The sequence below is a fragment of the Sturnira hondurensis genome, unplaced genomic scaffold (assembly GCF_014824575.4).
Source record: "Sturnira hondurensis isolate 20B ecotype Veracruz unplaced genomic scaffold, ASM1482457v3 Scaffold0014854, whole genome shotgun sequence".
Taxonomy (NCBI): domain Eukaryota; kingdom Metazoa; phylum Chordata; class Mammalia; order Chiroptera; family Phyllostomidae; genus Sturnira; species Sturnira hondurensis.
This window is the reverse complement of record NW_028087485.1, coordinates 1,151,532-1,163,548: the sequence shown is the minus strand read 5'-3', so window position 1 is coordinate 1,163,548 and position 12,017 is coordinate 1,151,532.

Genomic DNA, 12,017 nt, shown 5'->3' with positions numbered 1-12,017 from the left:
TTTCCAAATTCATTCCATTTAGTGGGGCATTTGGAAATCCCGGCGCTCCTTCTAAAGTCCTAAGAAATATGGATATACTAAGATTTTAACAACAAAATAACTGAATATGGAACTTCACATTTAATCAGATATACTAGGTCAGTGGTTCCAAATCCTGGCTAAAGATGAGAATCGTTTAAAATGGAAATAAAGCTATAGCTGTTCACAACCCACAAAAGACCAATTAAATCAGACTCTCTAGAAGACGGAGCAGAGGTGTTGCATATTTATAAAGCTCTCCATTAATTCTAATGTTCACTCTACAGGATTCTCCTTGAGACGCTGTTGAAAAATAAACTTGATTTTAGAAATTTCTATCTATGATGATTTCTTCCGCAAATTGGGAAATTACTGTTCATTACTGATTTAAAGGTGGAACTGCTTAGCTCAGCTCTGGGAGGCACCAAAGGTTGAGAACTTCTGCGTGGAGCCACTGTGCCTCTCTCTGGAAGCCCACTTTCAATAACACCCTCAGAGACCTAGTAAGTTGTTAACAGCTGGGTGCAAATTTCCTTATCAGATATCAAAAGAGTCAGAATTCTGAGAAAGTGGAGGCCAGTGGAGCTTAATTGTTTTAAAGAGAAAGGAGATGATAACTTGTTCTAGTCTGCCCTAGATTTCCTCCTAGATTTCCCCCTGCGCATAGACTTTTCCTGAAAAGTCAGAAGGTATTTTTAAAAACTAAATAAAATCATCCACAACCCCTTTATCACTACTGACATTTTAATGTATTTTTCAGTATTTTATGCATATATGTATATTTTTTTACTCTGTGAAAACTACATAATTTTGTTTTTATCTGTTTTGCCTTAACATTAGAATAGGCACATTTTTAATGCTCTAAAACATTCTTCAGAAACATTATGAATGGCCGCCAGAATCACACCATGCGAGTATACTTCAAATCGCACAACTCCAGTGGAACACAAAAGCGTCCGTTTTAAGCCTGCACCTCATTGCCAGACCTTGTTTTTATGCTTCTACTAGAAAATAGCTACATGCTTTGTTAGCTTTGCATCTTCTTTCCAAGGGGCCTGGAGACACAGCCTGGAATCCCTAGGGTCCAGTTACACATTCCCAGGAAAGGGGCTCATGGGCCAAGCCTGGGTGGGGTGTCCTCCCCTAGGGCAACCAATTGTGGCTGAGAAGGGGGCAAGCGGGAGTGAGGTCCCACTGTTATAGAAGCCGTTGGGAGCCCAGTTCTGTGACCTTGCAGGTGGACGGTGCGGTCAGGAGAGCTTCCCGGGAAAGAGGAACCTGAGCCGGTGGCACGTGGGTGTCCTCCCCAATCCTCCACTCCCTCTGGGCTTTTGCAGATGAGATGCTATGTTAAGAGCTGTGTAGGAATTAAATGACTGGCCTCAGAGGAGTTTAGAATCCAAACAGGAAATGTAACATACATGAAATGAGGCATGAAAGAACAGTAATAGTTGCTACTTTTTACTGAGCAAGGAGTATGTGCCATGTTCCCTGTAGTGTTTATTTCACTCACTCTTCAGAATCATTCTAAGACCAAGGTACCGATATCCCAGCCCTACAGGCTGCAAGGTAAAGTCACAGTCATTCAATGTAGACCTTGTTCGAACTCAGGCAGCCAGAGCCTCACTGTTTCCCCAAGGCCAGGAAACCTTAGGCAGCCCGTGATTATGTAACGACCGGGTCCTACCGTCAGCTCAGATGACTGAAGAACTCTCGTAAAACTGGGCATCAACGTGTCTCCAAGGAGGCCAGCAAAGCCTTCATTTTACCTCCTTCCCCTGAGACTCAACTTAGGTAAGCTCCTAAAATCAGATTTGAGAAGAGAACTGATTTCACCTGTGAAATGCAGAATCGTACCAGGGCTAACAGGCGGTGATAGAGGAAAATTGTCTCTGAAAGAGACCATTTTATAATGGTTTCCAGTCATATGCGTGTGTATACCCTACGTCAGAATCACTAGAGGCACTTGTCCAAAATACAGACATCAGGGCCCCCCACACACGGCTTATTGAATCTCTGGGAAGGAGTCTCCCCTGCCCCCAATATCAACAATTGTTGCTCAGCTGCCTTCTAAGGATCAATGGGTGTGGTTGACCACAGGGTTTTGGTTTTTCAGATTAAAGCTTGGCTGGTTTTTGGTTGTTTTTTTTTAAGAACAGTTTTCTTAAGATGTTACTCACATACCATGTAATTCACCCATTTAAAGTATACAGTTCAGCCTGGCTGGTGTGGCTCAGTGGACTGAGTGCTGGCCTGTGAACCAAAGGGTTATGGGTTTGATTCCCAGTCAGGGCATGTGCCTAGCTTGCAGGCCAGGTCCCCAGTTGGGGGTGTGCAAGAGGCAACCACATATTGATATTTCTCTCCCTCTTTTCCCTCTAAATAAATATTTTTTTAAAAAATACAGTGTACAGTTCAACCGTTTTCAGTCTATTCAGCTGGGCTACCATCTGCACAATCAACCTTAGAACATTTTCACTACCCACCCCCCAAAAATCCAGTCCCCTTAGCGGCCACCCTCAATCCCTCCACCCCAACTCCCAGCCATAAATCTGCTCCCTGTCTTTACAGATCTCTCTATTCTGGACGTCCCTGTACATGGACGCATGCAATACTTCGCTGCAGAGCAACACTTGCAAGTTTGGGTCAAGAGCGGATTTGCTGCAGGCAGCAAAAACGAGTCTTCCCCGCTTCACACCAGGTGTTTCTTCTCAAAGCAGGTGTGGAATACATACGTAAGGAGCACTGGCTTGCAGGAGGCCGAGCGGTCAGTCATTGGACCCCCTGCAGGTCCATCCCTGGGTTGCACCAAGCAATCCCCCAAGGGTGCTGTGAAGCACCAACCATCCAAAGGAAGGCTCCTGGCCAGTGTTTCTTGGCCTCACTGGGCAGCTCAGTCACCTGAGGGGTTTGCTAAACACACAGAGCCCGAGTCCCTTCCCTGGGACTCAGCGTGTCTCGGGCAGGGTTCAGGCATCTGTGTTTTCACGGAGCGCTCTGGCGAGCCTGTGCGGAGGGCGGCAGACGTGCGGGAAGCCCATAAAAGGCTGTTTCGGGGCCGAAGCAGAGGCTTCCTCAGCTCAGACACTCCAGCCCCCTTTCTGTGCAGTAGCTGCAACGGGGACTTTATTTCTGCACAGGCCCTGTCAGTTACTACGTGGAAATACCATGCTTACAGACACCAGGGGAGACTTCCAGGTATGAAAATAGCAGCAATCCCTGGAGACAAGCGCAAATGGCCAGCCCGCTGGACGTGATTGATCTGCTAGAGGATGGCTCGGAGACTTCCATCACTGCGCCTGAACCAATGTGGGCCATTGAGGGAAGCAAACAGGCCGGAGAGTTCTTCTCGGACTCCCAGCTCCCCTTCCCGGGCCTGAAATCTGTCTTCCCAGGGAGCGGAAATGCTTTCCTGAGCCGAGTCCCCCTTTTATGCCTTTGATTTACAGAAGCTTCCCCACAAATAAATGTGAGTTGATTACTAGGTCATAGACTCTTAGAGGGCTTTCCAAAAGGCTTCAAAAGTAAGAAAGATAAATTGGAACAATATTTGAAAAACAATCCCAGTTGTTTGTCATTTTTTTCAGGGGCTGAGACACTGATTACTTTGTGGCTCCTTGCCATCATCCTATGAGGTAGACAGGGCTTTTTAAGCTACTTTTTTTGCAAATAAAAGGAAGAGGCTAAGAGGCCTTTAGAGAGAGACTCCAGACTACCCAGCTGGCCAGTAATAGCTTCCTCGTGGGTCTTCGACCCAGATCTCCAAACCCCTGGGCTTACCATGTTGCCTCCTGGTAATAAATGTTTCAGAAAAAGCCTCCCAGGATGTAAGAAAGTTCAGAGACTTTTGTCCCAGTCATTTAGCCATGGAAACTGGGTTTCCAGGGTCACTAATTCAGTCTGACAGCATCTTGTCAGCTGCAGAGCCTCAGCAGGACAGAGGAGGAAGATCCGTGCATTTTGAGGACAGCTAGCCTGGGGGATCTGCCCAAATGACCATTTTAGGACGTCTAAGAGCTCTGCTGGACACGCAGGCACACACACGCACACAGCAGACAGACACACACTTACAGACTCTCCCTCTCGCCTGGAGAGACCAAACATGACATGGGTTATTTAATGTATTTCCAAGACCGTCAAAACCTCGTCATTTCATCTCCCTCAACTGTGTGTGTGTGCCTGTGCTTTGCTTGTTTTTAATGGCTTTCATTTAACGATGCTGCTTGCACTTCTTCCTGTTTGGCCTGTGAGCAGTGAGCCAGGGCTTGCTGACCCAAATCGGCACCGTGTTCTGCTGGGTGCACATGTCTGTGCCCAGAAGAGATGCCCATGGGCTTTTTCCGGCAGCCTCCGCTGGGCAGCAACTGCTCAGCATCTCCCAGGAAACGGAGAAACTTCAGGAGCAACCTCAGACAGGCACTGCTAAGTGAAGGACAAGGCGGAACCCCACCCCCAGCACCTTCCGGTCCCATCCCGGGACAGGAGCTAACACGGTTGGAGAATCTACCTTGTGCCACCCTGTTTGCTGGCGTTTATTGCCTTCTGTCCTCACGACAACCTTGCGTGGTGCATTCTCCATCTACAGAGGAGGACACGGGCTCAGAGATGGGAGACAGACATGAGATAAAGTCCTACTGGCCCAGTAAGGACCACAAAGGACATGCCGGGAGATTCGGTAGTGATGTTTGGAGGAAAGATTTATGTGGTGTGAGTTTCAGAAAACCTCTTAAGCAAGTCATATTTAAGCGGGACCCAGAAGGAGGACGAAGGGTTAGTGAAGGTGCAAGGCAAGGTGGGGCAGGACAGAGCCGTCTGGGGGCGGGACTAGGGGGTATGAGAGACTCGTGGCAGACTTGGAGCATTGGAGGCACTTAATTCAGGAAGGCCGGTGAGACAGCATCAGTGGACGAAGTAAGGAGGGGACTTGAGAGAGTGACAAGAAGGACAGGGACCAGACTGGCAAAGGCTTTGGGGGATGAGGACTTTGGGACACTTTGTGATATTACAGCATTAAATAGTTTTTTATAGATTATACCCCGAGTAGCAGGACCTTACATAACATTTTCCCTATGGGAAAATATTCCAAGTTTTTAAAATTTTTTGTATTTCGTTTTTTCTCTTTTTACCTTTTTTAAAAGATTTAATTAATTAATTTATTTTTAGAGGAGGGCAGGGAGGGAGAAAGTGAGGGAGAGAAACATCAATGTGTGGTTGCCTCTTGCTCACCTCCTACTGGGAACCCTGCCCACAATCCAGGCATGTGCCCTGACTGGGAATCAAACTGGGGACCCTTTGGTTTGCAGGCCAGCACTCAGTCCACTGAGCCACACCAGCCAGGGCAAAATAGTCCAAGTTTTATGCTGTTGGTTTTACAATGGTCTTTTAGAACACAGCCAAAGGGTAGCTAAGACGTGGAGTGTCTCTAACAATTGTTACTGCTTATCTTTTCGCACCTGAGTGCCTTATCCTCTTATCTTCAGCATAATTCCTTGACTCCAAAGACATCATGCCTTTTAGAATATCCTCCCCAAGGCACTCCGCCTGCAGCCCCAATCATTAAACAATTTGATTATGCCTGTGCTTGAGAGTAAAAGAGATAAGGCATCTGATTTGTCTCTACTGAATGAAAATAAATGACTATTCTATCCCAGTTTAACAAACGACTCAATAGATTTTCTTTGTTGTTGTTGTTTTTTAATCCTCACCTGAGGATATGTTTATCGGCTCTAGAGAGAGGAAGGGAAAGAGGGAGAGAGAAAAACATCGATCAGTTGCCTCACCTACACATCCTGACTAGGAATCGAACCTACAACCTAGGTGTGTGCCCTGACCAGGAATCAAACCCATAGCCTTTTGGTGTCCTTATACTTATAAGGTTTCCTTATACTACATGTCAGATCATGCTTCCCTCAAAAAAGGTGTAACTAGAGAGCAGAGAGACTGGTTTCCGTCATTCACAGACTAAGGTCCAACTCACTGCAGTCAGATCATGTGCCCAGTAATCTGTCCATCACACTGTGTGATATGCCAGGAGTGAATTCATGTCCTGCCCCATCATTAAAATCATGTGGTGGTTGAATTGGGATACGTTAGATGCAGGTGTCAGAAACCCAACCCGAAGTAGCTTAAGAACAAAGCTGGCTTATGGATGGGAAGGTTCAAGGTCTGGTGAGGCAGGATCTGAACACAGAAGGTAGTTCCTACATGACTGGAACGAGCCCTTCCCAGGAGGAAAGAGATATTCTCCGGACAAAAAGTTAAGGTTCACAAAAGTCATCTACTGTTTCAACTTTGAGGCTTGTTCTGTAATATTATCAGAAAAATGCAGCATGGAGACTTCCGCCAAGATGGAGGCATAGGTGGAAACACTGTGCCTTCTCCCACAGCCAAGTTTGAATACAACAAAGGTTTGGAGAACAAAGACACACCCAAAAAACAGAAAATTGAATTATACGGAAGCCCGACAACCACTAACCGTTCGACGGGGACGGTAAGAGAGGCGGAGCCAGCAGCGAGCAGGGTTGGGCAGGAAAGATCCCCAGACCTAGGCGCGCAGGCAGCCCGGAACCAGTTGGAGTGCGGGGCAGACTGACCGCGGTCACACATTCCCGCACAGTGAGACTGACCATGCAGGCCCCAGGGGGCGAGGGCTGACAGCGGTGGCACACTCGTGTACAGTGGGACGAAACGTGTGGGCCCGGTGACAGTGGCAGCTGTAGCACCTGTGGGGGCCACGGCGGGAGGCGGCAGATGGGACGCCATTGCTCCTCTCTGACCCCGCCCCCACGTACAGCGTCACAACCCAGCAACTGAGTTGCCCTGCTCTGGTGAACACCTTAGGGCTCCGATCCTGCTACAGAACAGGCATGAACAGCCCAAACGATGGCACAAGAAGAACTCAAAGTCCCAGAGCCCATAACTCTCAGTGACCGAGAAATTGCCAGCCTCTCAGAAGCACAGTGCAAAACACTGTTTATCAGGATGCTAACAGAACTGGTTGATGATAGTCACAAATTAGAGGAACATATGAAGGCTAAACTAATTGAAATGAAGGGAGATGTCCAGGAAACCAATAGCAATGGAAAGGAAACTGGGACTCAAATCAATGGAATGGACCAGAAGGAAGAACAAAACATCCCACCAGAAAGGAATGAAGAAATGAGAATTCAAAAAAATGAGGAGAGGCTTAGGAACCTCCAGGACATCTTTAAACGTTCCAACATCCGGATTATAGGGGTACCAGAAGGGGGAAAGAAACAGCCACGAGTGGAACACTTATTTGAACAAATAATAAAAGAGAACTTCCCCAGTCTGGCAAAGGAAATAGACTTCCAGGAAATCCAGGATGCTCAGAGAGTGCCAAAGAAGTTGGACCCAAGAAGGAACACACCAAGGCACATCATAATTACATTAGCCAAGACTAAAATGAAGGAGAGAATCCTAGAAGCAGCAAGAGATAAGGGGACAGTCACCTACAAAGGAGTACCCATCAGACTGTCAGCGGATTTCTCAAAAGAGACCTTACAGGCAAGAAGGGGCTGGAAAGAAGTATTCCAAGTCATGAAATCCAAAGACCTACAGCCAAGATTGCTTTATCCAGCAAAACTTTCATTTAGAATGGAAGGACAGATAAAGTGCTTCACAGATAAGGTCAAGTTCAAGGAGTTCATCATCACCAAGCCCTTATTATATGAAATGCTAAAGGGACTTATATAAGAAAAAGAAGATGAAAAATGTTAACAGTGAAAGGACAGCAAACACACAGTTATTAACAACCACACCTAAAACAAAAGCAAACCAAGAGGACAGCTAGATCAGGAGTGGAACCATAGAAATGAAGAACACATGGAGGGTTAGCAACAGGGGGGTGGGAGGAGAAGACGGGAGAAGGCACAGAAAATAGCATAGATGGTAGGTAGAAAATAGATAAGGGGGAGGGCAAGAATAGTGGGGGAAATACAGAGTCTAAAGAACCTGAGACACGTGGTTATAAACTAAGGGGGGGAGAATGGTGGAGGAGGGAGTGTGTGGGTGGAGGGGAATGAAGGGGGGAATAGAACAGCTGTAATGGTATAATCAATAAAATATATTTAAAAAAGAAAAATGCAGCATGATTAAAAAAATAACGTGACTCCTGGGGGTCAGGCAAGACTGAGTTGGTACTATGAATCTGCAACTTATGGGTGCCGAGACCTCAGCAAATGACTTGCACTTTCTGGATTTGTTTTTCTTTGGCTGAAAAAAGGACTTAAGGATTTAATGAGAGTGTGTACAAAAGAACATAGAACAGTACCAGAGGCCTACTAAGTGCTTAATCAATGCAAGCCCCATTCATCAGGGAGAGAGGATTAACCACCTGTATTATATGTGGAAAGTACAAGGACAGCACCTGAAGCAAGAGCTCCGTAAATGTTGGCTGCATCTCCACGCCGGTGACTGTTTCCGTTCCCCTGTAGGAATGCCCCAACAGGCCTACACGCATCCGCAGCTTCCCCTACTGCTCCCCTCCCTGGGGGACATGAGCGTGAACAGATGAGTGACCTTTCCTCTCCGTCCTCTTTCCATCCTAACACCGGGAACTGTTTTCGCTCTGCAGTACCCAGCCGACTCCGGACACTTAGCCAATACTAATTAACGATGTTGGGTGTTGGTGTGCCCGCTCGTTGGCACTAACATTTTTTATGCCAAAAAAGCCAAGGTGGAATCGAGCAGCTGTGCAGCCATCTGTTTCAGATGCAATTACGATTCACTCTGTTCATATTCCCCTCGCTGCTCGTGGCACTTAATCAGTCCCGTTTTGTTGCCTTTGCACTAATTGTATTGACGCACCTTCAGAAGCCCCTGCAGGAGTTCCCCTCCCTCACTTTTCTCTCCGGGCGCCGTGGGTACTGCAAGACCCAGCAGTCCGGCAGCATGGACCTCAGCACAGTCCGTGGCAAAGGGAGTGTGGAGAACACACCAGGCTTTGCTTTCGTGGTGCCTTCAGTGCCTCGGGGCTTGACGTAATATCGGTAATTTACCTGTCATGATTGGTCATCAGAGAGACTCCTCCTAGTAACCTGACGGGATGGCACGGACGTGGTTCCACTGGAGGGCTTCTCAGATGGAAGAGCATGCTTTTCTTGATGGCAGTGGGATGAGCCATCACAGTATCTCATCTAGGCCCCACGTCGCATCTTCATCAAATAAATGTAACAGCATGTATCAGGCAGCCAACAGTATGTGCTTATGGAAGCGTGGCGTTATTCTAAGCACGCTGCCTATGCCACATTTTTTAATTTTCAAAACAACTCTCTGATATTGTTACTATTATTGTTATCCTCACTTTGCAGATGAGGAAGGAGACAAACATAAAGAGGTTCAGCAACTCGCCAAAGGTCACCCAGCCTTTCTAGTGTCCGTGGTTGGCGTTGGAGTCCGTGGTAGCAGATGTTCCCTAAATATTTACTAACATTTTTATTTTTCCCTGTTTTTATCTATAACGTGTCCATTAATGGTTTTTTTTTTTTCAGAAGGAAAAGAAACATCTGTTGCCTGTCTACAGTGGACCCAACATGGGTTTAGGTGTTTTATCAGAGACTTTATCTCACTTAGTCTTTGAATAATCCTGCAAATGAGACACTATCTTCTATTTTACAGATGAGGACTCTGAGAACCACACAAGTAAAGGGTTTTCTGAAGACTATACAGCTACTAAGGCGGGGGCCGGATTTGAATCCTCATTAATCTCTTGGCCCCGAAGGCCACAATTCCATGCACTTTCTGTGGCTTCCAGCTTTGCACCACAGGTGGACGCCTTCAAGTCATTTTCCATACACTTTCCACAGCACTGTCCTTTCGAGGTATGTTTACAAGACAAAGTAGTGCATTTACATACGTGCACGTTGCCACGGTTACTGTACTGCATGAAAAGTGTACAGAAAGCACCTCAATCACAGGAAAACAACTCCTCTCCAAGACGGACCACAGTTGTGGCCATAAATGACACCAATGATCACAACGTTTTACGTTTTTACATTACAGTTGCATTAGATGCTTAAAGATATACGAAATGTTTGCAAGAGTATTGACCATGTTTGCGTGGTCAGCCCTTATAAAAATCTTTCTGCGTTAGCGAACACATCCAGGGTGTGCCAGGGTGGTGGTGCGCCCCAACTTCACGGGGACAGGAGCTGCCGTGCATGGGGCCCTTCCTGACCTTACCCCCATGTACTGTATCTGGCTGTTTGTTTGTATTTTCTATCATGTAATAAACCAGTGAGTGTAAGTGTTTCCCTGAATTCTGTGAGCCATTCTAGCAAATTACCAAACACAAGGAGGGGGTGTGGAAACCCCAAAATATAGCCAATTTTTCAAAAGTCCAAGTGGCAAGCTGGCACTTAATGATGGTTGATGTCTAAAAGGAGGCCGTCTCGTGGGACTGAGGCCTTAGCCTGTGGGATCCGATGCTGACTCCAGGTAGGGAGTGTCAAGGGCAAATCAGACTGTAGGACACCCAGCTGCTGCGGTAGAATCGCTTCGTGTGGAAAGCCCACATGCATGGCGTCGCCAGTGTTGTGAGCGAGGTCTGAGAGGAAAGAAAAATAGTGTGTTTTTCCTCTAGAGGCGTCAAGTCCCGAGTCCTGACAACGAGCCCCTGGTCAATGAACTCTGGCTTTTCTGGTCTAGCATTCCAATACCCGGCATCCATCACCCTCCAAATCCATTCCTCCCCCCAGCACATTTTTTCAGGTCATCACAAGTGGCATCTTCACTGCCATCGACAGTGGCTGTGCCAAAGGACACTGACTGTCCATGCCCCACTTATCAATGAAAAAGGTATCTTCTTTGCCTTCCAGGCGACAGTTTTCTCAGTCCACTCTCATTAGCACTGTGTCAGACCGGGTCCTCCAAGAAGCCTATACCAAAATGGGATTAGACACACCAGTAATTCATTAGGGGAAATGTCTATGAAGGAGGAGAGAACCGTGGAAAGCTGGGAGGTCCGTCAGACTATGCTATTGATCTGCCCCTGGTTGAAAGAAAGCAGGAAGGAAGGCGGTTGAGTGAAAGGGCCTAAGACTGCGGTGCAGTTCTAAGAAAGTTCGGCAAGGCCAGTGGAGAGTCCTGGAGCCAAAGCCGCCCACCAGCGGGGTGCCACAGCACCCTGGAATGGGTCTGCAGCGTGACTCACAATAATAGGAAAACCATAAATAATCAATGCATGATGGCATTGAGAATACAAACATTTCACACAGTCCTAGGAAAAAGATGATTGCTTGGTAATCATGGTGTGATTACCATCCACCGTAACCAGTTTTAACTCCTTTCTATCGATCAGGACAACTGGTTTCCATGAACACACTTTGGCAAGCCCACGGATAACCGACAGTCTCTTACACCCCAAAGTCAGCCCGTCAGTCTAGTAAATACGCTTCTCACTGCCAACCAATCGACAGCAGTCTCACTAGAATAACCACAGTTCTAGAGTCAATGTCAACGTCTTTTGCCCCTGAGAAGCTGCCGATCCCTGAACTTCACACTTCCCCCAAACCCTATATAACAGTATCTGTCTGTTATCCTTGAGGAGATTGTGGCTGAGCAGCATGTGTCTCCCTTACTACGGGAAGCAAGGCATTTAGCTGTGTGTGCATACATGTAGGTGTCCGCATCTGTGTGTAGACACACTTGGGGAGCACACGTACACACACACGTGCAAACGTAATGAAACATCACGCATCCATTAAAATGTTACTTTCAAGAACTATATGATAAGTATTCAAAATACATTATGTGAGAGAGCTGGATACTAAGTGGTGAACCGTATGATCCTAATCAGAGAGGCAGAAAGACAAAGGAAGGGGTGGGGTATGGATGGAGAGAGAGAGAAAGTGGAAAGAAAATAAACCAAAGTGTTAAAAAGTGATGGCATCTGGAATTTGAGTCTGTGGGTTTTTAGATTACTCATTTTTATATTACTCATTCTTTTATCCTCAAAATAATCCGTGATGACCGTTTAT